This window comes from Miniopterus natalensis, chromosome 5 (genome assembly GCF_054644295.1).
Source record: "Miniopterus natalensis isolate mMinNat1 chromosome 5, mMinNat1.hap1, whole genome shotgun sequence".
NCBI lineage: Eukaryota > Metazoa > Chordata > Mammalia > Chiroptera > Miniopteridae > Miniopterus > Miniopterus natalensis.
Window position 1 is genome coordinate 25418334 of NC_142085.1, and position 27076 is coordinate 25445409.

Sequence of the window (27076 nt, forward strand, 5' to 3'; positions counted from 1 at the left end):
CATGATGCACAAAACGTAGATATTGATCATGAAACAATATTTGATATACATCTATCAAATAAATACAGATGTGTCATAATGTGAACTATCTTCCTGTGGGTTCTGTAAAAACTTCTGAAAGCCATTGTTCTATGAGAGCCCCAACTAAGCCACATATATAGAAACATAATTTTCATACAGGCTCCTGTGATCAAATGTCCTATGACTACCATAAAAGTTTGGTACCTCTGTGGTATCTTAAAGAACTGAGTCCAATTTTTACTCTTTATTTAATAAAATATTCTCTTAATAATAAATCATTTAAGAAATATTATGAAGTGACTCGTATTTTTAGCACCTAGTGAGTTGCAAGTAGTGAGTTCACTTTTTATTTCTCCTAAAATACAAAAATTTAAGCTTCAAAAGCTTTTCCTCAATTCCACAGAGCCTCATTTTATTGGTTAGGAATATATGCAGTTCTTATATTAACTTAAATGGCACCCTTGACCAAGATGAATGGTACTAATTCTTTTTTTACTCTATATTTCTGTTAACATATAATGTTGTCATGGATGATTTTTATCTTGAATACTTAATGCTTTGATGTTTAGGGGAAGAACACATATTTCAAACTGCAAAATACCTACTGTGTCTAACTCCCTGACAAAGACTTAATATTCCCAATTTCCTCCTTTTTCTCATCAACTAAGAAAATACCAACTTGAAATGTGCACAGTCTATAGGCCTGTTTATGGGAAAGGTGAAATATTCATCAATTTCATTTCAATTTTTTTAATGAATTCATCTTAACTCTTACTATCATCTATGTGAAATGTTTATGTGCTTATTTAAATGTGAGGATTTCAACCAATTTCAATGCTTTCTACCCTTCCCCCAAATACACTGCCATGGTTTTCCCTGTGCGCCCTTCAGAGCACTACCAGTTCAAAAGCCAACCTTTTGTTCTTCCCAGAAGAATGCTAGCTAAACGTCCAAGAAAAACAAAATGCCTCACGTGGCACAATCTTCTTTCGCCTCCCAGATGGCTCCACTGCCACACACTAGGAATGCCAGAGGTTTCCTGAGGAAAAAAGGAACTGATACAGCCTACCATCCTGACAGTCAAGGCAACCAAATGAACCATGACTAACTGTTGAAAAGAATGGGAAATGAAAAGACCATCCTCAAAAACAAACTAGTGTGCAGATTTTTACCATCTAAAAGGAAGCTCTGGTATGGAAAAATGAACATCCTGCATTTGTTAATTAAGGAAGCATTATATTCAGTTCAGTCACAGTAACTTGTTTAAAAGTGATGAGTCACAATACTCAGTTCCTTCCTGGCCTTATTCAGTGAGGTGTACCTGCAGCTGGACCATCTCTGTCCCAGACCCAACAATGTCACTAGGACACTGTAGGAATCTGGGCGAGAAAACAAGCCTGGCTGCACTTCAGTATCTCCTCCATAAAACCAGGGGTGAGGAGATGAGTTAGAGGACCCCTTCCATTTCAAATTGGCTACAGTTCTAGTCTTGTAAATAACATACCTACTTATTTCACTAAATACAAGTTAATAATTAGCCTCTTAAAACAAACCAAAAAAACCAAAAAGGTCATTTCTTTCCATTATTCCATCCTGGATCTACTAGATCTTACACATTATGAATTTTCTATAAATTACCATTGTGTAAGCAAAATTACCACACCATTAACATTTCTCTTACATTCAAAGAGCTCCAAAGACATGCACAATACTACTCTGAACATTCTCTTTTCATGAGAGACTTTTTTTTATCAGACAAAAAATAATGACTTGAAAAGGCTCCTCCTTTTATTTATTTATTTTTGGTTAATCCCCACCCGAGGATATTTTTTCCACTGATTTTCTTTTTTAGAGAGAGTATAAGGGAGGAAGGAGGAGAGAGAGAAACATCGATTGGTTGCCTCTCACACATACCCTGCGACCGGGGCTCAGAATCAAACCTACAATCCAGGTACATGCCCTTGACTAGGAATCGAACCCGTGACTCTTCAGTGTGCGGCTGATGCTCTAACCACTGAGCAACACCAGCCAGGGCAAAAATGCTCCTCCTTTTAAACAAATGACAAGCAGTACACAGATTCAACTACATGCTTGAAGTGTGGTTTTGAATTCTAAAATGGGGGCTTTCTTAAACTATTTACATTTCTCCCCAGAACACACACCAAAAGTTAGCAAGTAAATATCACAGTAAAGTTTCGATTACCTGTCAGTTGGAATGGCGGGAGAAAACTTGTACAGATATTCGTAAATGGTGGAGGGGGGGGGGCATACAAGTGGGCATTGGAATGTGTTTAATTCTTATATTTGAATAAAACTATGCCTGGCATTCTGAAAACTGACAACACTGTACTTCAAGCTGAGTAAATAATGAAACTTTCTGAGGAAAATCCAACCCAAGAGAACTAGAAAGCATTTTGTATATTTTGGTTCACACCTTGGCAAATAAGAATAGTGTGTGATGTTTAAAAAGATATCTTTAAATCTCTGCTCTGTGAGGCTAGTGTGATAAAAAGAATAAATTATAGGAGGTGACATTGTTATTAAATATTTACAAAAATTCTTGCAGAAAGAGCCCTAAAAGGGATCATGATACACAAACTTAAGATAGTGTTGTTATTATCATCAAATACATCTACAATGTAAAAAACTCATGAGGTGGGAAACTCTCATGCCTCACTTCTCATTCCAAAGTTTCTTGGTTACATTCTCTTAAACAGATGTTCAAATTCAATGGTCTAAAACAGCAACATCTGTACCAGATGGATTTCATTCATGATGGAAAACTGACATTTCTCTAGGCAGTGCCAAGTGTATCTCAGAATTACAATATGTCAGAGTTTAATCCAAAAGAAGATCCTCTTATTGTTCTACATCATCCATTTGTGTTCAGAAGAACTTGTAAACAAGGACCCTAAAGTCACAGTACCCAACAGCCCAAAGGAGCAACTATGACTGTCTATATATTGCTTGGTCCAAAATGTTCACTTCACAGTGAAAATGGACATAATGGGTCCAGGCTGCCTGTTACTACTTCAGTCAATTAAGCAGAGACAAGTTTCAATCATATTTGAGCATTTATTCCATTATTGCTGGCAAAATGGGAGAGCAGTGGGATTTGTCCACATAAAATCTGTTCTGCCCTTCCCTTATTACCTGGCTGGTTATATAGGGTTGCATGCAAGGGGGTAAGCAGGGGGAGGATGGCTGCAGGGTCTGTGGTCCATGTGTCTCCTTCCAGGATCTTGAAGTCCGGAAACAAGGTAGTTAATTTTCCATGGTGTTAAAACCCAGTTCCACTAGTTCCTAGGACCTGAGAGTGGTCAGCATTTCTGAGGCAAACTCCCGGAGAGGGGTCAGGCCCCAGGCACAGCAACCAAATCAAAGTGCGTCCTGTCCTTTGTCTGTTCTGGAAATGCATTTTCTTTTCTGAGCAATGGACCCACAGGGCCCCAAGCTGTCTCATCTTTTTACAGCTCTATTTTTCTTCTTGCAGCACATCCTCCAGTTTCCCAAGATCTGCAGGAAAACTTCTTATCTATAGTGAGTGAGTTGAATAATCATTAAACAACGATGGTCCTATTCCTCTTAGGTGCCTTCCTGGCTTTCACAATCACAGTTAACAGAGTGTGATCAACATCTCTTCCCCCAACAATAGCAGAAGTACTAAAACAGGCACCAAAATGCCTGTTCCTTTCTACAATTACAGGTGCTTTAGAAAACTGTCAGATCAACAGTGAACATGTGATTCCTTCCCAACTCCATGGCCTACATTGCTGAGAAGGCCAGGGGAACAACATTACTCAGAGATGAGAGAAAAGGGATTCTCAGAATAAGAGAAGGAAAAGTATCCTGACAGAGGTAGATGTCTCTCAGGCTGAGCAGGAAGCAGTTTGTGTGAATGAGAAAGAACTGTGGCCTCTTGGACAGTATGCAACTCTTTTCCATTTGTATCCACAGGAAGCCGTAAGTATGGGCTCTTAGACTTGTTTGGCAAAGCAGGTCTCAGGTAGGTTCCCCACCAGCAAAACCCAAGAGAAACAGGAAGCAGCCATATCCAGAAGACAAGACACAAACCAGTACATTGTCCAACTCCACAATCATTAGGAGCAAGCTGTGGTAAACAGGAAAGAAAATCCATATAGTAGTAAACATGAAATGGCAAACACAAATATTCAATGAAAACAAGCATCATGGAGGAAGGCCACAGACTCAACAAATATAGTAAGGAGCACCCATAGAGTTAGTAACAGTAAAAGTAACAGTAAAAAGACAACTAACTTAAATGTAATTAAAATATTCAGAGATATATGTGAGGATAGTTGAAGAGAAAAGTAGCTAGATGGAAAAACCAATTTGAAGAATTATACCAGATTACAATGGAAAAAGACACAGATTTTCCAAAATATTAAAAAAAGAATTTTTAGGAGGAAAAAAAAGAGTCATGAAGAAATAATTAAAAGCTTTCTGAGCTAAGTAAAGATTTGAACCTTCAGATTGAAAGGGTTTTGTAAGTGCCAAATTGACTGCATGTTGGGGGAGAAAGACCTCCTTTATGCAAATATTAGTGAAAAAAATCACAATTCAAAGGATGAAGCAAAAAATCCTGAGTTTCTGTGGGAGGTGGGGAAAATTCCTAAAAAGAAATAAATTCAGATCATCTAGAGATTACCAAAGAAGTGAGCCCAAAATGCAATGGATCAAAAGTTTCAAAGTTCTGTAGGAAAATATGGACCTAACCAAAGAAATATTCATTCATAAACATTTTGATCACTTGAACATTAAAGAACTGAAATGTTTACTATCTATTCACTCTCTCCAAATAATTATCAGAAGATCAACAAAACTAAGCTAATTGTGGGTTACAAAATTGTTTTTAAATTAACAAAATTTGCCACCCTCCCTAACCTTTTCTCCAAAATAAACTTCTGTCTAAAACTGTTACTTTAAAAAGCTAATCAAATTCTAGAAATAAAATACAAGTTCTCAAACTAGGAGCTAGGTGAGGAGTGGGAGATGGTGGGCAGTGAAGGTGATCTGACTCATGTAAATAAAGTAGGTAAATTATCTCAGAGGTGGGTGGATAGATTCCAACTAGCTACTAGAAAAAATTAAGTTGTAATTGATATATAGAAATATAATGGTAACCATTATTATGTAAATAGGAACATAATTTCCAGAGATAACTGGTAGAAGAAGAAAATGAAGCAAACTTAATTCCAAACAAAGACAGAAAAACTAATAGCAATAATTATAAGGCACAAGAAAGCATTGTAAAAATAGAAACCCAAGTAACATGCAGAGAAAAAGTCCAAATATATTAGCAATTATAATAAAGTTTAATGGGTTAAATTTGCTATTTGAATTCAGAAATTTCAGATTTGTGTGTGGTTTTTAAGTCCACCTATATACTGCTTAAAACAAGAAACCTACCTAAAACACTAGTCAAGTGTCAAGAACAAATCATATGAAACTGACCTGTATTTCTTTGATGGGAGTACTAGGCTGATATTAGATTACCATGCTCACGATATTTCAAAAATGAAAACAGATAAATGCAAGCTTAATATAAAACTAATTAAATGGCTCCCCAAAGGAGAATAATACCATATGCCATCCTGGTAGGAAGTTTCTAGTCTTCCAGGACATTTGCCCTGTTCATTTAATTAGTTGTTTGTAATTTGGAGAGGGCAATGAGGAGCTGCAAATCAATTTCCAGACAAAGCTATGCTAAAAAAGGTTTCTAACTAAATGAAAGACTTTGGATGTAAAAGATCTCACCTGGATAAATAATGGGCCAACTGCAAGAAGACAAAATTCAAAAGAAACACAGGAAAATCCCAGGAGCCAAAATCTGGATTGTAGAATGCTCAATAGGATTCAGTTGGCTTAATAGCAGGAGGTCTGAGTAGACTGTAAGGTCTTAGCTAATGGTAAACTGAAGTCATTAGTGTGAACTGGCTGCCAACAATTTGTTTGGCCTTGGGCTACAAGTGAGAAAAAAGAACAGGGCTGCACCCTTTCCATTCAGCAACCAGTGGTCAGAGAGAATCAAAGTCAATGTGGCCAGAGAAAGCTGATAAGATTGGAGATGTAACTCCAGACCATTACAAAGGAGAAACGGTCTTAGAAGATAATGTTTCACTTGTCTTCGAATACTCGCAAGACTGCCATGTGGAAAAGAAATTTACTTTTCCCTGTCACTCCCAGAGTACAGAATTAGGATCAATGCCTGGAAATTCCAGGGAGGAAGTTTTCAGTTTAATTCGAGGAAAATGTTTTAAATAAATGGGGATGTCCCTGAAACTGAAAGTGACCCATCACTGGATGTGCCAGGCATTGGCTAATTTGCTCATTAAGTATGCTAGAGAGAGAGATGTTAACCCATCAAGTATTGCTGGTATAAACAATACTTGTATTGCAAACAACAGTTATTTGTAGGATAACTTCCAGTCCTATGATTATGTTGACTGGAGTGTGTATCTAAACTGAATCATTTGTTCAAATTGACCGATGCTTCAAGAAGTAGGTTCAAGCCCCACCTCCTCTAGGAAGCGAATCATGACAGAAACAGACCATATCTTCCACAGGCTCTACCTCCAGTATTAGACCATTTGAAGATCAATTACAGTCTTATTTTGCTTCTTATAAATTAGATTTGAAATGGTCCATCTCCCAACTGTATCACAAGCAACCTGGAGTCATGGAACATCAATCTACCCTGGTAGCCAATGAAATTACATATGCTGGCTTATCACTTCTCTTGCTTTTTACATATAGCATATATTCAATATTTTCACAATTACCGATATATCCTTGCTGTGAAAGTGATGACATACAAATTACTAACTTCCTTGGGACTTCCTGTGTCCCCCATGCCCCTCTGATATATCAAAATCCCTGTATTTTTCTACTTAAAACTTCCAAACTCCCTAATGAGAATAATGGTTGCAGAAACTGGAACCCATTATTGCCACTTTTGTAGATATAAAATATGCCTTCTCCCTTTCCCTTTTTACCTTAGAACATACCAATAGCTGGCCCTAATAAAAGGTAAATGCCAGGAGAAGAAAGATTGTGAAGAAATAAAAGTCAAAATTTGCAGTTCTCTAGAGCAGAGTAATAGCAAAGCCTTGCACTCTAAAGAAGCCAGGCTGCATCTCCTCCTCTTCAATGCAGTTTGGAAAGAGTGCAATTCTGTGTAAGTGGGTTCCTTGAAAACACAGCTTTGGATAAAATAGATTGGCCTTGTCTAAGGACCGGAAATACTAAAACAATAAAAGAGAGGAAAAGAAAAAACTTTCTTCTGCTAACTTTATAATAAATGCTCATTCTTTGGAGAGAAACAGGAAGAGGGGATAAACATACACACATTAACTTTAAACTTGCCATTAGTATTCAAATCAAGTTTGAAAATGGGAAACTATAATTGCTTTTCTAGACCTATGTAGGCTGCTTCAGGCCCAAAGCTCAAAAACATGGCAAGTTACTAGAAGAGAAATTTGGAATTCAACTTGACAGCCATATGCAAGATGATGCAGAAACACTTAAAATGCACAAACTTCTTGCATTACTCAGGCTTAGCACTTAATAACGGAATAGGTCTGGCCAAAAATGACCAATCTGAAGTTACACTATCCACCTAAGTATTAAAAATATTTAGAGCCACAGTTATGAAAGCGCAGATGCACAAATGACTCTAAGTGTCCTACATCGGTAACTGTCCAGACATTCATTTAATTAACTTATTAGAAGGACTGAGAGATAAAAAATATTCACACTTATTTCCATAGAAGGACTGAGAGATAAAAAATATTCACACTTATTTCCAGGGTTGACATCTGTAGTCTAAAAATAATTGATTTTGATTTTTTCCAAAGCCTCCATAACTTCCTTCTGTTAAGACTCAGCCATTTCAACTCATTTCATCATGGCTTTTTGTTGTTTCATTTCTGGCTTAATAGAAGATATGCTTAGTCTGAATACTTTGTAGAAGCTTCCTGATGTGCATTATATACATTGAACTTATTAAAGTTCGGATGAGAACATAGATCTAACCACAATCTCTAATTATAAACCTTTGTACTAGTGGGGGTGAGACAATTAACATACAAACAACCACAACAGCATCCTCAAGGCCTTCTACCCTAAGCAGCGATGGAACAGAGTTGGAGCTTTGTGGTTTGACAACCAACCCTGACATCCAAAGCATCCACGGGGAAAAGTGCTAAGAGATTGTTAGTCCTTGAAGACAGGGTTGTGTCTTATTTATTACTGTATCCCTAGGATCTAGTTTAACCATAGAAAGGGCTGAAAATATTTGCTGAATGGATGAGTTAATGCATATCCCACGTAGATGAGGCAAAGGGATACTGAAACCCAGGGCTACATCTGCCCCAAGAAAAAGCTATCTTCTGATTTTCACAAACTGTCGATATTAGCTATCTATGGCCCTCACCAAAAAGATCTCTACAATTGCTAAACCTAGGAGCTTGTGACAAGCCACCTGCAGCTGTAAGCAAGAATTGAGGATACCTTTAATCCCACCCAACAACCACAGTGACTTCCTGGGACTGAGACAAGTGGCAAAGGATGACAGCATCTCGGACTCCAGAATCAACACTGACAGTTACAAGGAGTTGCTCTCAAAGCCTCTGTTGTGGCTGTTATGCTTTGCCAGCTTCGGGAGGTCCCTCCCCTGCACTGGCCATTCCCTCTCCCCTAGCACAACATGGGTAATGACAAAAACCTGAATTTGCCTCTCTTCCATGACTCAGGTTTTATGGAAGATGTTCTCATCTAAAGAAGTAACAAGCTTTTCAAAAGATAGATATTCAAATCACAAATGTGTAAAAGCTTAGAAATAGGGAGAATGTTGTATTTATGATAACAAATTTTAAGCTAATTTGAGTACTTGTCATCGGCCAGGCTCTGTACTCAGGTATTTGCATTATCACATTTAACTTTCCTAAACACACTATGAAATAGGTCCTAAGATCCTCAACAAATGGATGGGCACATTGAGCTTTGAAAGGTGAAATGCCATACACAAGGTCACACAGGTGCTAAGTGTCAGGGCCACAACTGCACAACACCCATGATTTCAGCTATTACTCATGTGGTCTTGATGTAGTAGAGTACATAATATTCTTTTTGCATTCACAAGGAGTAATAAACTGATTTTTCTGCCTTTAAGAAAAATTTCTTGTGTCATTTTAGCCAGATTTTACTATCTGTATTTAGTGTGTCTGATATGTAAAAAGTACATCTGGCGTAACATGTACTTTATGAATTACAGGAGCATAAATTAATCACACTATAACATCATTATCTCTCATTTGTATGGAAATTCAAAATTATAACCCTCAAATGTTTCTCTCTACAAACCATGTAGTTATGCATTCGTTCAGTATTATAAAAGTAATACGTGTATATTAAAAAATAAACAACAGCAGGAAAGAAAATATTTATCATTCTGCCACTTAAACACAACCATTAACATTTTGAGAAACATGTAATTTAGAGCTCAAATATATAATTTGATTACTCATCTAAACATGATTTCCCTCACAAAAGCCATAATTCAGAATCAGGGGAAAAAATTTTTTTTCAAGTGTTGAAATTTTTTTCAAGTGCTGAACATTATTTATATAATTCCCACATGGAGGCAAAAGAAAAATTTGTTTAGCCATCATGAAAATGTTCTGGAAATAAAAAGACCTGGTATTTCATTACTCTTCATTCACAGTAACATCCATCTTCAGTGCACATTCAAGAAGCATGCTGATAGGAATTTTAGGAATGCATTCTCCATTTCTCAGTAGACTGACTTCCCAAAGAATACTACTCCACAGTGACTTCAACTCCATACACAGACGCTCTAAGCTGCGATTATTTACATGTGCCATGATGACCGCAAAGGGTGCTTTTAACCAAGAAAAAGAAAATTATGCAAAGGGCAAAATGAGAAAACTTTACAGTCACACCTGCGCAGCTCTCCGACTGTAGACTTTCCTAAGCTACCAACTTTCAGTAAGTTGGTGGCAGACTAGGATGAGAAACCAGATTTCCCATTTCTTGGTCTAGAGCCTTCTTGGAAATAATGAGAGCATCTATTTATGTATTACTTGACATATAAATATTATTGCTATTATTTAAATGGTAGCATAGAAAGGCCACGTAACGTGGACTGTAGGTACCTACCTGCTCACACTATACACTCCCATATTTGCTTTCACTAAATATACAGGAATTCGCGTTAGGCTCCATGTGCCTCCACTTGCCATCTAGAGCTCTTTCACCCCTGCCCCCTCCTCACCAAAGGGACCCCAGTAGGGATTCTGTCTGTACCATTCTAGTTAAGACAGCTACCATGTCATGCCTGCTCCTCACAGATTTTATTTCACTCTCATTTCAACCCTTAATCCAGAGGTGCTGGATGATTTGATGAGAGTGAGAAGAGTAAAGGCCCTGTAAAGTGATGCCCAGGCAGGCCGCCAAAGGGGAAGGGTAGCTTCTACAGGGCAGGGGTGGAGCTGCCTACATTCTCAGGACCTGGGATGTTTGCCTTCTCCACGGTGCCCCTCTCTGGGAGAACCTCTCCTCTCCTTGCCAAGACACACCATCAAACCACATTCAGCACTTTCTACAGGCTGGCACATGGCATTATGTCAAATGAGAATACAAAAATGGTTTGAGAAGAAACCAAGTGACACATCATGCTATGCTTGTAGATTTTTCTAAATTTAAATGAAAACTTTTTTTTTAAATCCTCACCTGAAGATAATTTTTTCCACTGCTTTTCAAAGAGAGTAGGAGAGGGAGAGAGAGAGAGGAACATCTACGTGAGAGAGACAGATCAACTGGTTGCCTCCTGCACGCTCCCCAACAGGACCAGGAATGGAGCCTGCAACCGAGGTACATGCCCTTCACCAGAATCGAACCCGGGACCTTTCCGTCTGAGGGCGGACACGCTAACCTGTAAGCCAAATCAGCCAGGGCAAAATGAAAACTATTTCTGCCTCATACATTTTTCATTTAAAGATATTTATAAAATGTTATTTTTATTCAATAAACTGAAGGGCATTTTCCCTTTAAAATAAATTTCCAATTGGCTTTTAATTGACTGACTAAACTGCACTTAGCAACTTCTCTGAATCCTCTGAAGACAGCCAGGTGTTTGATAGGCACTAAATCACTATCTGATGAATGGCTGAGCCCTTACAAAAAATGTTCCTCCCTGTCTTATCTTTAATACTCTATCTATTCAACGTACTAGTGGAAAACACGGACCTACACAAACCCCATCAGGTGGAATCAAACTCGCTCTTCCCAATAAAGTAGCAAAATTCATGTATGAAAGTTTTAGAGAATTTTTTAAAGTGTGTATTTCAATAAGTTGTTTCAATCATTGAGTCACTTATGGATTTGAAAGTTTACCATAAAAATGTAATACATATTTTCTGAGTGTTTGTTGTTATTTATCCCTGTTACACAATAAACATTTTTAAAGCAATTTCCAAAGAATATTTACAGCAGAACAAACTTTCTATAAAGTTCAAACTTCACTACAATGACTTTTTACTTTAAATTTTAGAAAAGAAATTCTCTTGGTTCTTAATCTTTTCTTCTTAACACCAGTCACTGTAAAAACAAATAGTTAAGGGGTAACATAACACTGTAATCATGGCTAAATTGACCTAGATCAAAACAAGACAAGTCAAAACAAAAACTAAACAGTGACTCTAACACAAGCCACTGGCAGGATTCCCAGAAGGTCACCAAACTTGGACTTGAGAAAACTGTCAAAGTTTCCTGAAATTTTCAAAGGTATCTTCTGAGTTTTTCATTAGTGAAAACCAAAATGTCAAAGAAACAACAAAAAGGGAAAAAAACTAAATTAAATCCTTAGAAAAGACAAACCTAGTGGAAAAGGTTATCCTTTTCACAACAAATACCTACAGATTAATTTTCTTGTCACTGTGGACATATTGTTTTCAGTGGTTTTTCATTTAGGAAATCTTTTTAATAAATAACCCTGAAATCAAACTGGGTTAAATGGGACAAGATGACCTATAATTTTCCAAAAAGACACTCTCTCTTGGATTATGCGCCTTGTGTTACATTATCTGATTTTTCAGAAGGCAAGGTAGTAGAAGACAGGAAACCTGAGCTGCTGTCCAGGGCCACCACTAGCTATTCAGGCATGAGCCCTTAGCCAAGAAGGATGTCTCCAAGTCTGTTTCCCCATTTATACCAGAAAACGTCTAATTGCCCTTACTGTTCTAACAAGTCTATGAGCACATGGGAATCCCATGAACGTAGTTAATAGGTCTCCTTATAAAGGACATAATTACATTATCCCTTTTCACAATAAATTAACCAAAGGGATTAATTTTTTAACCAGCTTGAGCATCAGCATTCTAAAAAACTGTTCTCAAGTGATTCCAAAGTGCAGTCAAGTTTGGGGACCAGTGACTTAAAGCAGTGATTCCTAACGTGTGGTCTCTGGCCAGCAGCAGCAGTATCTGGGAATTTTTATAAATGTTCAAAATGTTGTATCATTTTCTGAAAAACTTGACGTAATTCATGTATTCAGAAAACAAATTCTCCCCCTTGCTGAAACATAAAAAATATCAAATGAACATAATATAAATGGCTACTTCTTTTTTAGGATCCAGTTTTCAGAGGTGAAGAAAGAAAAGAGAGCTTCAGCTTAAACCAATCATTAATGTCCACGGTAAAAGAACAGCAAATTGTTATTAAACATTTACTATGAGCCAGGCACTGTTAAAAAAAATAAACAAAAAAACTTCCTATTTGTCAACTCACTCCTTACAACAATCCTGCTGAGGTAGGTACTATGACCCCATTTTTACTAATCAGAAAACAGAAGCAAAAGGAAAAGGTTATGTAACTTGTCCAAGTTCAAACAACTAGTAAGACCCAGAGTCAGGGTCAAGGCTAGGCAGTCGGGCTGAAGAGTGGATGTCTTTAATTATGAGGTGGAGAAAGTGGAGGAACTCGGCCTCCATGGCTAATTCTTTGAGTGAGATTAAACCACCTACCAGAAATAAACATTTCAACTTTGTTTTCACAAGAATGATTATGAATCAAGCTAAAGAATTACTATTGCACGCTGAACAGTGTAATCTAAAGATAATAAATAACAAAATAAAAACGTATCCATTTTCTGTGATGTGTTTACTCACAAGACTTTGGAGATTGGGTTTAAGAGTAAAACAATCCACTTTAAAACAAATAGGCCCTCAAAATGAACCCAAATGAATGCCAGGTAACTCTTATCAAAACCTTTCTAAGTGAGCCAGGTGATGTAAATCAAGTGCAATTACACAAACTTGTTTATGATCATCTCTGCTCCAGGCCTTATGCCTGTAAATGGAGAATTGTAAAATTACTGTAGGGCATTGCAATATTGATAGTTCCTAATTGGCCACATCCTGTCACTGAATTGCAACATCACAGACTCTCTTAGCTCTTCAGTTAAATTATCCAGAACACTAATTTGAGAACTGAGAGTTTGAATTTGCTTCCACAGGCCTTCATTTCTCCCATCAAGAGATGGGCCTCTGATCTTTCCTTCTCACCCCCACAGACAATCATATCATATACAGTGAGCCAAACAAAAAAGCCCTACTTACATTAAATTGTAATTACATTTAATTCAATAACATTAAATTCAAATTCTATTCAATTTAATAACATTAAATTGTAATTTCAAAAGAATCCTAATAAAGACCTGATTTCCTGAATGGAGTCAGTAAGATGTTTATATGCCAGAACTTGGATTATGTTTAGTCTTCTAGAAGTCATGCAAGTTTGGTAATAGGCAGGGTATAACTACTTGCATTTGAAATGCGAATCAAAACTACAATGAGATACCACCTGCTAGAACGGCTATTCTCAACAACACAAGTAATAACAAGTGTTGGAGGGGTTGTGGAGAAAGAAGAACCCTCATTCACTGCTGGTGGAAATGTAGACTGGTGTAACCATTACAGAAAACATATGGAGGTTCCTCGAAAAATTAAGAAGAGAGCTACCATATGACCCAGCAACCCTTCTTCTACGTGTCTACCTGAAAAATTTTAAAACATTTATTGGCAAAGATTTATGTACCCCTCTGTTCATTGCAGCATTATTCATGGTGGCCAAGACATGGAAACAACCAACGGGTCCTCTGGTAGATGACTGGATAAAGATGTGGTACATACATACGGTGGAATACTACTCAGCCATAAGAAAAGATGAAATACTGCCATTTGGGACAACGTGGTTGGACCTTGAGAATATCGTGCTAAGTGAAATAAGTCAGACAGGGAGAAAAAGGCAAGGACCATAGGATTTCACTCATAAGTGGGATGTAAAACTGAAACCAGCAAATGAACCAACAAGACAAACGAGAACTCACAGGCACAAACAAGAGCAGGGTGGTCCCCCCTGGAAAGGGGGGCTTGGGGAGAAATACAGGGCAAAGGGGGCCAAATAGATGGTGAAAGGAGGAGATTTGACTTTGGGTGGTAAACACACAATGCGATATACAGATGATATATTATACAATTTTATACTTGAAACCTAAGTAATTTTATTAACCAGTGTCACTCCAATAAATTTAATTTTAAAAAGATACAAGATGAGTCATTAAAAGGTACTCAACTTAGAAATCTACTATTCAGTTTATCACTGAAATTAAAGGAGAATCAATACGACTTTCAAAGCACAGAATCAATTGGCATCCTTTTTGGAATTCATAGTATAAATTTTTTTTCCCAGTAGAACCATTTGGTCCTAAGAGGATCATCCAGATCAGTTCCAACCAACGTGAAAGAAATTGCTTTCTGTATATGTGGTTTGAAGCATTTCGAAATTACTGCATATGACCCTTAAAGGACCTCAATTGCCCTTTTTGCCAATTTAGGCCTGTCCCTGCTGTGTGTCCTCATTTTGCTTTGTCTTATATTGTCTTGAACAAACCTTGATGTAACTGGTTAAGGTTTCATTTTATTCTCTCTTTCAAGAACCTAAGAAACACCAGACAGTACTCCCCAACTGGTTCTCCTGGAGGCCACACGTGCCACTTTAGGTACTCTCTTACCATATGAATTTTCTTTTATACGGAATGATATCCTGGAGAGCTAGAGTTTAAGACTACTTAAATGTGAATGTTAATAGATTATAAACTCCACCACATGATGAAATCCTTCACCACAGACAGTGAGTAGACAAAAACAAAGCGGTTCATTTGCAGCTAAGCTCCTTCAAATTTTTTTCTAGAAAGTTCTATATAAAACATGCAAAAAAATCCTGAAGACCAACAGAGGATATCCATATGTTCACACTCAGGTAAAAAGCAAAAACTTTAAATTCGAAGGGTGAGTTTGGCATGTAAATAAACACGAAATCTGACCATGTTACCAATATACTGTATTTTTTCATTTCAAGTGTTTGGGAATTAGGTTCTTGTGGGGGTTTTTTCAGTTTGTGTGTGGTATGTGCGTATTTTAAGCTAACACATGTTTAATTTACTACACCAGACACTATAGAAGTATTATTTCATTTAACTCAGGCAATACTGTGAGAATTATGAAGTACGCTTTATACTACTACAGTCCCCATTTTACAGATGAGGAAACTGAGACTTGGAGAATTTATGCCACCACCCAAGAGCATAGAGAAGCAGAAGAGCAGGTGTTGAACCTGCAGGAACAGCAGCTTGGGAAGTAAACATTCTCTGCATGGAAAGCCTTGGTACAGTCAGCACTGTGTTCACCACAGCACACGTGCTGGGACTGGAGCCATGCCTTTTTTTTTTTTAATCCCATGTTAGATTTTCTAGTCCACTTAAGCTTATTTGCAAAGTCCTTTTATTTCTGTACTAATGATTTAAGAAGAGCTGGAATTTTTTTAGCCAAAATTTTGAAATCTCGGGTCTCTCTAAAAGGGGAAAAGAAAGTGCCACTTCAGACATTCCAAGACCTGGAATGCTGAATTCCCTCTCGCTCTGGAGAATTGGCACGGATCCCTGGAACCCCCAATGGCTTTTTAAAACAAGACTGCATATGAGTCCTGTCATGTGCACCGGTGACAGGAATAACCTGGGATCCTGTCATCAGGGGCCCGAGGCAAGACTCGCAGATACTTTCCTCTCTGGCTTCATTTCAACTCTGAAAAAAATGAAATTCTTCATCTCTCCTAAAGCAAAAACGCTAATTCAGGTATGTAAAAATTGCTCAAGATGACGGCTAAGCCTCTGCCCTTTACGGGGGTTCTCCACAGTTCACAGTATACCTTGTATTTTTCCCAAAATGGCCTGTTTCGCCCTCCTCCGCCGAGGGGCATTTCCAGCTGTGCGCGCTCACCTGGCCCACGTCCCGAGCGGTGCGCGCTCGCCGCCCCTGGAGGCCCCGCTCCCAGGGGCCCCGCCCCCCCCCCGCCCCGCCCCAGGGTTTGCATTTCTCAGGGTTCCCAGGTGAGGCCGGCGCTGCGGGCCCGGCGGGGCGTGAGAGCCGAGGCTCTGCCCACTCCCGCGCTCCCACCCTGCTCCACCGAGAATCACCTGGGAGCGGCGTTTTAAATTGGATGCCCAAAGTCCCACTCCCAGAGAGGCTCACCTCATTGGGCTGGGGGTGCTGCTCACGCCCCGAATTTTATTAAACCTCCCGCGGGAGCCTCGTGTGCAGCCAGCGAGAGGAGCCTCTGGCCCACCCCGCACAGCCCCGCGCCCCGCGCGCCCCGCGCCCTGCTCCCGCGCGCACCACGTGTGGACGCCGCGGCCCCTTCCGAGCAGACAGAGGCCAGGGAAGTAAATGCCCGCACGTTACACGTTCTCAGAGGCCAAACGCTCCGAGGCAGAACTCCGCGCCCCGCGAACCTCTAGATTCATTAACACCCAAGGAACTTCGCAGGACAAACCTGCCGTCCCACCGTCCCCGCGGGGCGCGGAGTCCGCCTCCGGGTTCACCGCGCATTGCAGCGCGGGCAGGAACCTGCACCCTCAGGGCACCCCAAATGCCCGCCTGCAGCCCCGGAGGGCCCGCCCTGAAGCCCCCTAGCTGTCACTCGGGCCAGGAGACGGGAGAAAGCGGTGCCACCTTACCTGGCGCGGCGTCCAGGGTCCGGGTCGCGGTCGCAGCCAACTGCGTTCTCCGCCAGGGGTACGGGGTGTCCCGGGCGGTGACCAGCGGCACCCCGGAGAGAAGCTGGGCCGCGGCGGGTCTGCTGCGCTCCGCCCGGAGCCCGCGTCCCGGCAGCGGCCCTGCAGAGCGCGGCGGCTCCCGAGCGCGCTCTCGGCCCCCTGGAGGCGGAGCCCGGGAGATAAGGTTCGCGCTCCCCACCCGCCCCCTTTCCGGGGCGAAGGCCAGAGGGTGGGTTTTGGATCTGGCTCTCGAAGCGCCAACTGCTAGGGGAACCCTGATGGACACATGCTCACTTCCAGTGCCGCTGGGACCAGAAAATACAGCCCTGAGAGCGGGCAGAATGCGGCGGGAAAGGTGCAGGCGACGCGGAGGCGGAAAGGACTGGCGCGCATCCGGGCGGGGGCCTGGGCGCATCAGCGCGCTCGTCCCGGGAGGCCTTCCTCCCTCCTTCCTCCCCGGGCGGGTGAGAAGGGCCCTGGGGCGCCAGGGGCGGGCACCCTAGTCTGCCCCACAGCAAACTCGCTGACGTCCCGCCTGGAACCTGCGGCCGTCGCTGCCCGAAAGCCCGAGAGGCGCTCACTTTCACACAGGTGCGCAGTTACCTTTGAGGAGTTAGGAGGCGCAGGGAAGTCCTGGAAAAAAGGTGACTGGCTTAATAAAGGGGTGCTCTGTGCTCTGCCCCTTTTAGTCCATCTTTCAGAGTAGCCAGAAAGCTCTTTAACGTTCCTGTTCTTAGGGCTCCATTGTCCTCTGGCCCCCAGCTGGCTCCCTCCCCCCTTCTCACTCTGCTCCCCCGGGGCGGCCTGTGGGCCTCCCTTATCCGCACCCGCGTGCGCTCTCACTGCGCTTCCTTCTGCCTCCAAAGCTCGGCTCCTCTTCATTCAAGTCTCAGCGTCACTCCCAGAGTCCTCCCTGCACAACCCAGCCAGGTGGAAACCCCACAACCATGCCATCCCCTAGCCCCACTTTTTTGGGGGAGGGGGTAATTTTATTACTTGTTTGTTGCGCTTTTGTTTTGCTCCCATCTCAAGGTGAGCTCTGTGAGGACAGAGGATGGGTCTTCTACTCAGCTTTACCCTTTGTCTCTAAGGCAATACCTGGAACATAGTAGGTGTCTAATAAATAGTGGCTGAGTGAACGCGTGAATCAGTATCTCCCCAACGGAGAATCTTGACAAAGGAATGCCTTCCCTCTATCTCAGTCCTTCCGAGCTCAAGGTCAGATGCAAACACACAGGAGCGATGATCATTTCCTACATCTCCATGCATTGTACATACATTCATGTTATACACAGCCCATTGTCATGTAAATATGCTTCTTCGTGGATATTTTCGTATCAATGGCAATGTAAAAATAATTTTTCAGTATGAAGACATGGATAACAATTTCCAGACACTACTTTTATTAATGAAGAGAATACAGTCCAAATTCTCAGCAAATGGCCTCTTCTACTTTGCAGAGGAAACTGAAGCCTGTCAAAACCAAACCCGCACCCAATTGCTTCTGCTTTGCATCTATTAAAATAGAAAAGGGGGTCCCCCCACCTTTACTCTGTGTCCCATCCCTTTCTGTCTCCTCAGAAACCACCCTATTTGTGGCTCCAATTCTCTCTTGTATCTTTAAACTCATCCTCTTCAAAAGCTTATTTAAACTTCCTCCAGGCTCTCCTACCCCAATCCATTACGTACTGCTCCTCTCACCGCTCCCTAACACTGCTCCAGCCCCGTTTGCTAGCAACCTCCACTATTCCACGGACCAGCCCTACTTTATCAGATACTCATTCAGAAGCGTGGTGATGGGGCCTAAGGATCTGCAGGTGGCAGAAGCTCCCCCTCGGTCATTATAGTACACAGTTTTTGTTGAGGCTGTTGCAAAGGCCACCTGTCAGTTCTTTCCTCTCTAAATCTCTCAGTAGTTTTCGACCTAGTTCGTCCCTACTCTACCCATCTTGAAATATTTTCTTCCCCTGTCCTTACTAACGTTTCACCAACCTACCTGTCTCTGCTACAGGCCCTTCTTCTGTCTCTAGGTGCTCAGCCCCAAGCCTTCTTTCCTCCCAGTGAGCTCTCCTTCAGCCAGGTTATCCATTTCCATAGCTTCATGGATAGTTGGGGTTCTTAATTTTCATCCAGTATTCTGTACACATATATATATTAATTTTTCTGGGGAGAGGAATTTTAGATTCTTTTAGATTATCAAAGCATAGCCCTCTGACCATTATTCCACCCACAGAAAGGTTAAGAGCCCTTCATCTACTCGCATGCCCACATCTCAACCCAGATCCCTTTCCCCAAATTTCAGCCAGTATCCCAACTGTTCACCGGACATCTTCATTTGTATGAATGACAGACACTTCAAATAAAATACGGTCAAACCTGAGCTTATTACCTTTCTGTCCCCCTCAAGAAGAAACCTGCTCCTGCTCTCGACATTCCCTATCTTTCCCAAGGGCCCACTATTCGTCCAATTGATCAAGACAGGACTTTCCATAGTCTCCACTCTAAAGTACATCTGAGCCTGTCCTGATTCAAACACCAAGATGATTTTCTAATACTGTTAAGATAAGCTCTGAGCTCTTCAGCCTCTCTCCACTACTGTTACCTTGCTTACCTCGCAGGACTTCCCACTTCCTCCCACCTCCTTACCCCCCTATCCTCTAAACACTCTCCACACTGAACTTCTGCTGCTGCAGACCCTCCTTGCCCAGATGTCCTTTCTATAGAAACTGTGATAGGGTCCATTTATGTTGTTTTAAACTGCAAAGTTTGTGGTAATTTGTTACACAACATTGAAAAATTAACACAGTGAACTGAAGTCCAACTCTTCTAGCAAGGTATAAATTTCCTGAGCTACTCATTTTAATAAATATAATATATTTTTGATATACAATTAATATTTATTATATCCCTCAATAACTATTTTATTTATTATTTAATTTTATTTGATTATTAATTGTTTAGTTACTGATTTGGCAAATTTAAGATATATATTAAATATTTTAATTATTTAAGTAAGACTTGCATGTAAACACTTAAATTTTAAAATTAGATGAAATATATGCTTGGCAAGTAAAATTTCTCAGTTTTTGTTTTAGGACATAATTGTGCCCAAATCTACAATATTGCCTCTTTCTCATCAACAACAAAGATCTAAGTCATAGATTCCAAAATTAGGGCAAAAGAGACCAAAAGAATCCTCATTTCCTTTGCAACCCTCTTTGTCTTCTCTCAGCACCATCCATGCCTCTTACCCCACGGATATAGAAGGAACTGTTTCAGTAGGATTGCCTATGACTGACACAGTGCTCCACTAGAATCGCCTTCTGGCCCAGCCCACGTGGCTCAGCGGTTGAGCGTCGACCTAGGATCCAGGAGATCGGGGTTCGATTCCCAGTCAGGGCACATGCCCGGGTTGCAGGGTGAGCAGGATGCAGCCGATCAATGATCCTCTCTCATCATTGATGTTTCTGTCTCTCTCTCTTCCTCTCTCTAAGATCAATAAAGACATTTTTAAAAAGAAAAAAAAAAGAAATGCCTTGTCCTCTGTCTTTTCAAAGTTCACTTCTGCTCACGGTAACAATTTTTTCTCTTCTCCAGAAGAATAAGCCTATATTATTGCTATACTATCACATTTTAAGTATCAAATTCTCAACAAAAAAGGCATATTTAATCAAGCTACTACACGGAGTTGAACACACACAACCAGAAGTCAGCACCCATGAGAGCAAGTGCCATACTTATATTGATCACCATTACATTTATCAAGTGAATGAATGAACTAATGTGACAAGACAAAGGGAGGTTAACATCACTGTGTACACACTGAACCCACTGATACACTCTAGGCACCGCACTAGACTTTTGGGACATATATGTGAACAAAACAAGCCCCAGCCCTCCCTCATAAATAGCTAACAGCACCCTAAAATAACGTGCCATTCACAAAGGCAGGCAGTTCTCAAATGCTCTCTCTAAGATTGCAGAGAGGTTCACCCCAAGAAAATGTTATGTTCTCACCCTTTCCTCCAGTAATATTATGTAACTAAAATATAACTAAAACTCAAATCAAGGGCATGTGTGAAGGGTATAAGAAGTTCCCTGCACAGGGAAAGGGCAAATTACCTGGTGGTCTTGGAGGTACAAACCACAGAAGCCAACTCTGGATTAGTTCAGCAGCAAAGGAATGTATTGGAGTGATAGTGGCCACAGAATTGATAGGAAGGCTGGAGAACCAGGTTTGGACAAAGACAGACGGTCAGGGCAGAGTCTGTGCAGCAGATACAGCTCCACAGTTTGGTAAAAGCACCACAGCTTGAGAGAATGGACCACAACTGTTTTTTCTGCCTTTGCAGGGTTCCACCTAAGAATAAAAGTCCAGGGAGAGAATCCAGTTAGCCAGGCTTCGGTTAGATGCCCACTGCCCTAGCTAGGGGAGGGTAGGTCGGCAGTTCCAAAGCTGGTGGCCAGAAAATGTCTGACCACAGGACACCAGGTGACAATCAGGAACTGGGTATTATCTGATCAACCTGAAAATGAAGTCAGCCCTGCCCAATAGAACTCCTTCAAATACAGAGTAGACTTAAGTAGTTCCCAGAGTCATGAGGAAGTTGCTTGACCAGGGGGCCAACCTTGAAGCAGTTCCCATGGGAGGAATGTCCAGGGTGCTGACCGAAGAGGCTGGGGTCACATGCTCCATCCTTACGGCCAGGAGCAGAGCCTCATCCGGAGCCCACAGACTAGAAGAGGGAGATGGTGGTTCTTCAAATAGAACCAGGGCTCCGTTAATTGAAAAAGAAGAAACAGACCTGAGAGATGAGATACCGAAAAGCTACAAATATCCTCCAAAGTCTACACCTTTGCTGTCCAGCTTCCAAATGCATTCTTTTCCCAAGTAAAGACAGCCCCAAACCTCATCAGAGTACCATATTCAGCTCCAAATCCAAGGTGTGCATTTTTCTTGGTCACGTTTAGATGGTCCAACAACCCGTAGCTAAATGATCAAATTAACGAATGTCAATGTTGGAGAGAGAACTACAGTAAAGGCCTCCCACTTGGAAAAGGGTAGAAAAAAGTGCACTTATCATCCCACCACCCCTGTCCATAATATATCCTGCTGAAAAGAAATAGCCAAGACGGTCCCCTGAAAGAGAAGTGAGCATCCTGATCGGCCCTCCAGGAGGATATCTCTTGACCATTGATTAGAGGACATTTTTGCCAAGGTTGAGGTCTATCTGAGAAGATCTTTCATCTCCGGGAGGCTTCTGGTCAGTTCCAGAATCTAGACATCTATTTGAGGATTCTGGTTTCCTGGCAGCAATGTCAGGCTTCTGCCCATCTCCCTAGCCTCCTTGTAGAGCAATTATAAACAGGAACGTGGGGTGGAGAGTCTTGCCCCATCTGACCTTTGTCTTCAAACTACGGCCCAACTGCATCTTTGAAGTGAATGACATTCTCTCTCTTGACAATCAGATGCTGCATGATAAGAGCTCCAGGCAAGGGTGCTTAGGGATTCATCTTCACCCAAAGGCAATCTTATTTCCTTCCGTGGTTCCCACCTTCCTACTTTTCATCACACTCACTTTATCACTAAGCAGAAAAGTCAGCTTTTCCAATTATCCAAGGCTCCAGAGCACCAGGCTTTAAGCCATCCCATTTTGTAGGTTCCAATCAGTGTCTTTAGAAAAGCTTTTTTTTTTCTTCCAACTTTCCCTGTTTTCAAAATGGGCTTCAGCTTACTTGTATCAGTTCCTTCTTGGGTCTTACCAAAGATTGCAAGATGTAGGCAAAAATGTTACTATCTTCACTTTTGTTTTCTGTGTCTCTGAAAGACTCAGGTGGTCTGAGTCCCAGAGTCACTACAGGCTGGAGCTTAACAAGCTTTCCCCCTATTGAATCATAACCATGGCAGCTTCTTCAGCCCTGGACAGGTGCATCTTTTCTGTCTTCCATCTTCCCTCGCATAGAATTTTGCACATTAGGCTCTGTGACTTGGAACATCCTACTTCTGGCCTTCATTTCTGTATCAGTTAGGGCCCCTTGGCTGCAAGCACAAAAACTGTTTCTAATTTACACAGAAAATGAATACTCTGGAAATACACGAGTAGCTCACAGAAGGACTGAAAAGCCACATTTAGAAAAGCCACATTTACCTGAGGAACCAGGTAAAGCTACAGAGGTAGCAGGAATTACTTAGCATTCTTGAAAGGATACCACCAGCGGTAGAAATGAGCTATTCTCCCCCATTCATATATTGTATTAATTTATTCAACGTATAAGGATAGTGAACTTCATTGGCCTAGCTTGGGTCACCTGCAAACCCCTTCAGCTAGGAGAGAGGTATCTAATTGTACTCGCCTGCTAAAATTACCACAGTGGGGAAGAAGAAATCCTCAAAGGAAAACAGGGTGCTGGTACCATTAAAAGGAGAAATGAGTGCTAAGTGGGTAAAACAAAACAGCCACCTCAGAGAGAAAAACTACGCCATTTCCTTAGGACATTTTCAGAACCAACTATAGGAGCCACCCCCTGCTGCTTCCAACGCTTGTATTGTACACACACCTCCAGTGACAGATAAATCCAAAGGGCCTGAAGTACAATAATTGTATCCTATGCAAGAAGATACGACTTCTAAGAGCTGTACCTTAAAAATAATTGGAAAACACCTCAGGTTATCACTTCTGAGCTACAGACCTTGAGCTAGTGTTTCTAGAAGTGTCACAGCCCAGAGGCCCATGATTTTTCAGGAGTGATTCTAATAATCCTTGGTTTGGGCTCCCACACCATTACTGGACCACTCAACCACAGAGGACATCGTCCACATGGACTGGCCTAGGGATGACATATGTCCCAAATTGGGCTAGCATTTCTCTAGGACTTTGGAAGGGAGGGAAAGAGGAGTTTTGCTGGTTTGGGTGTTTTTTCCTTTGATTTTTGAACAGCAAGGACCATGTAAGCCTAGATCTTTCAGAGACCCTGGCTGAGAATGAAGCCAATACGGACAGAAGCAGAACTACAGAAAGAGAAAACAATCTACTGATACCTTTTGAGTATCTGCAGGGTGTCAGGGGGAAAATGTATACACACTTTGAATAATTATGAAGGCAGTGTTTATTAAAATGCATTTCACTTTCAAAATTTAATAGAATCTACAGACATGGCGTGTATACATTTTTTGGAACACCCCATATATATCCAGCCATTACTGAAACTTAGCCTATTTCTAGATTTTTCCCTTATGTGAGCCAATAAATCCTGTTTTTGTTTCAGCTAATTTGAATTGTGTTTCTGTTGCTCTCAATGAGAAGAGCTCTAACTTAAACACCCAAAAGCAATTCCAAAACTGAAAGACTTAAGAAAAATGTCAACATAAAGTCCTTTGGTGTCTTAAATTCTTAAATGTATAGCTTTAAATGCTAAATATCAATACTTAATATCAGGGTGTGGCATCAATAATGGGTATTTTTATAAGTCCCCTTTAGAGTCTAAAAATTCAATACAATTTAACTCATATACTAATATGGTTGGGTGATCTTCAGGTATTATTTCTTAGGGAATGTTCTTAGACCCAAATATGTGACACCTCAATTGGCAGGCATGTGTGTGTGTGTGTGTGTGTATATATATATATATATAATATATATGTAGTCAGAGAGAGTTTGACAATACTTCTTCCATTTCATAGCTTCTTTCTTTCTCAATTTCAGAATACCAAGTTCTGGCCAAAACACTAAATTAATTCATATTCCCCAGGCTTTAGGTCACATTTCTTATATCTTTATCTAAGGGCTGCATGGAAAATTCAACATCGCTCATAGTTAAACCATAGCATAAAAATGAGAAACTGCACTCTTTCTAACTAGTTGCAGTGATGATTTCTTGTTAGTGCTCTCCCTACAGAAACTCTTCGAAGGTGTCTCATGTGGTTAGCCCAGTGCAGAGGGAAGACACCAGATGGCTGCCCTCAGTGTTGAGGTCATTTATGTCCAGGCATCTTCAAAAGTAGAAGGAAGATACATTCTTTGTTGGTGAATTCATTTATGATTGAAATGGTTCATCTGAAGTGAAACTACATATCCAGTACTGGCTTTCCTTTGAGTTACAGTTAAAAATTGGAAATAGCATCCTATCAACAAGGACTCTACAAGTCCCTGAATGCTTTATAGAAATGGTTAGTAGCAGGCTGGGGTGGATATTTTTTATCTATTTTTTTAATTTATTTTTTATTATTTAAATATATCTTTATTGATTTCAGAGAGAGGAAAGAAGAGAGATAGAAACATCAATGATGAGAGAGTCATTGGTCAAGCCCGCAACCTGGGCATGTGCCCTGATTGGGAATCGAACCCCAATCACCCTGATCCTAGGTCGATGCTCAACCTCTGAGCCACGCCCGGCCGGGCTGGGGAGGATACTTTTTAAAGAGTATTCCATTAACTTTGAAGTTAAAATGTCAATATATAACAAAATAATTGTTTTAAGGTCCAATAGGGGTGTGTGTGTGTATACAAATGAGAAATACTTGAAGGCATTAAAGTTACTTAACATATTTTTCTAAAAATTATAACAACAAAATTCTTTGAACTTGCCTTAAAAGTCATCTTTTCCTTCCTTCAATCAATTTCTTAGTGCTCTTCTGAGATGTCTTCAAGTTCTGCATACGTCCCTGAACTATAATTCATGCAGGAAAGTATCAGTGATGACCTCTTGGAGAAGACATTCCACAGTATGCTGCTTACTTAAAAAAAAAACCAAAAAACCCTGCCCTAGCTGGTTCGCTCAGTGGTTAGAGCGCCAGCCCACTGACTGAAGAGTCCCAGGTTCAATTCCGGCCAAGGGCACATACCTTGGTCCCGATCCCGGGGAGTGCGGGAGGCAAACGAGCAGTGTGTCTCTCACATCGATGTTTCTCCCTCTCTCCACCCTGCCCCCTCTTCCACTCTCTCTGAAAAGCAACGGAACAATATCCTTGGGTGAAGGTTAAAAAAAAATTATTTTTAAATCCTGTGCTGTTTGGCTTCACAATTCATGTTAACAACCATCAGATTTTTTTCTGCCATAATAAGTCATTTATTATCCAACCTACGTTTTCCCCCCAGGTAAATGACTCAGCTTTCATTTTCTTAAATTTTAATTCAATTTAATTCCAAATATATTTTTATAAAGGTCACTTTGACCAGATTTAAGAGATATTTCATCATGCGTCACACGAAAAATCAGGATGACAGATGAAATAATGTCTATGGTCCCTTTCCAGCTCTGACGCGCTTGGACTTCTATGGGGACAGTCAAGTCCTAGTTACAATCATACATTACAACTTGCCTTTTTACCCCAGTTCCCATGTTCTATAAATCATAGTTAATTGAACAAGCTGTATTCTGGGTATAAAACCTTTCTTTCCTAACCCTCTAAATCGATCATTATTCTTGCAAGTGAGGGTGTATGTATGCTTAGTGTTTTCTCTGCAGTCTAGCTGCACAGACCCCTGTGAAGCTAATCTTTTCTTAATAGACATACTTTTTTTTTTATCAGCTGCTATCTCCAGAACTTGCCTTCATAAATTATGCCACCTGCCTGCATGACCTCCTGTTGTAAGAAACAAGGAAATAATCTCTCCCTCCCACTGTGCCAAGGTTGTTCCCTGGCTGAAAGCATACTTGGGAAGCCTCCTGGAGCAGCAGTGGGCCAGAATGAACTCCTTGGCTGGCTGCATGCAGACTTTCAAAGGTGCCAAGTTATTCAAACAGAGCAGTCCCTCTGCTGTGCCAGAGTCGTCTGCTAGGACCTTGTGTACAAGAGAGATGTGGCTCCCCCTCAGCCCCTTTATGAGTTTGAGTTTGATAACACCTTCGAACATGAACTAGAGAAAATCGCAATGTACCTGATAAAAGCAAGGTTTAAATGGG

At 40.9% G+C, this 27076-nt stretch overlaps 1 protein-coding gene across 1 annotated transcript in view; it reads right to left on the bottom strand.

Moving 5' to 3' along the window:
- The window catches only part of COL21A1 (collagen type XXI alpha 1 chain), a 164013-nt gene extending 146748 nt beyond the window's left edge, over positions 1 to 17265 (bottom strand). The window contains exon 1 of the mRNA XM_087817452.1: positions 17135 to 17265. The gene's annotated coding sequence lies outside the window, so the exon portion shown is untranslated. The remainder of the gene's footprint in view (positions 1 to 17134) is intronic.
- Between the last annotated feature and the right edge of the window lie 9811 nt (positions 17266 to 27076).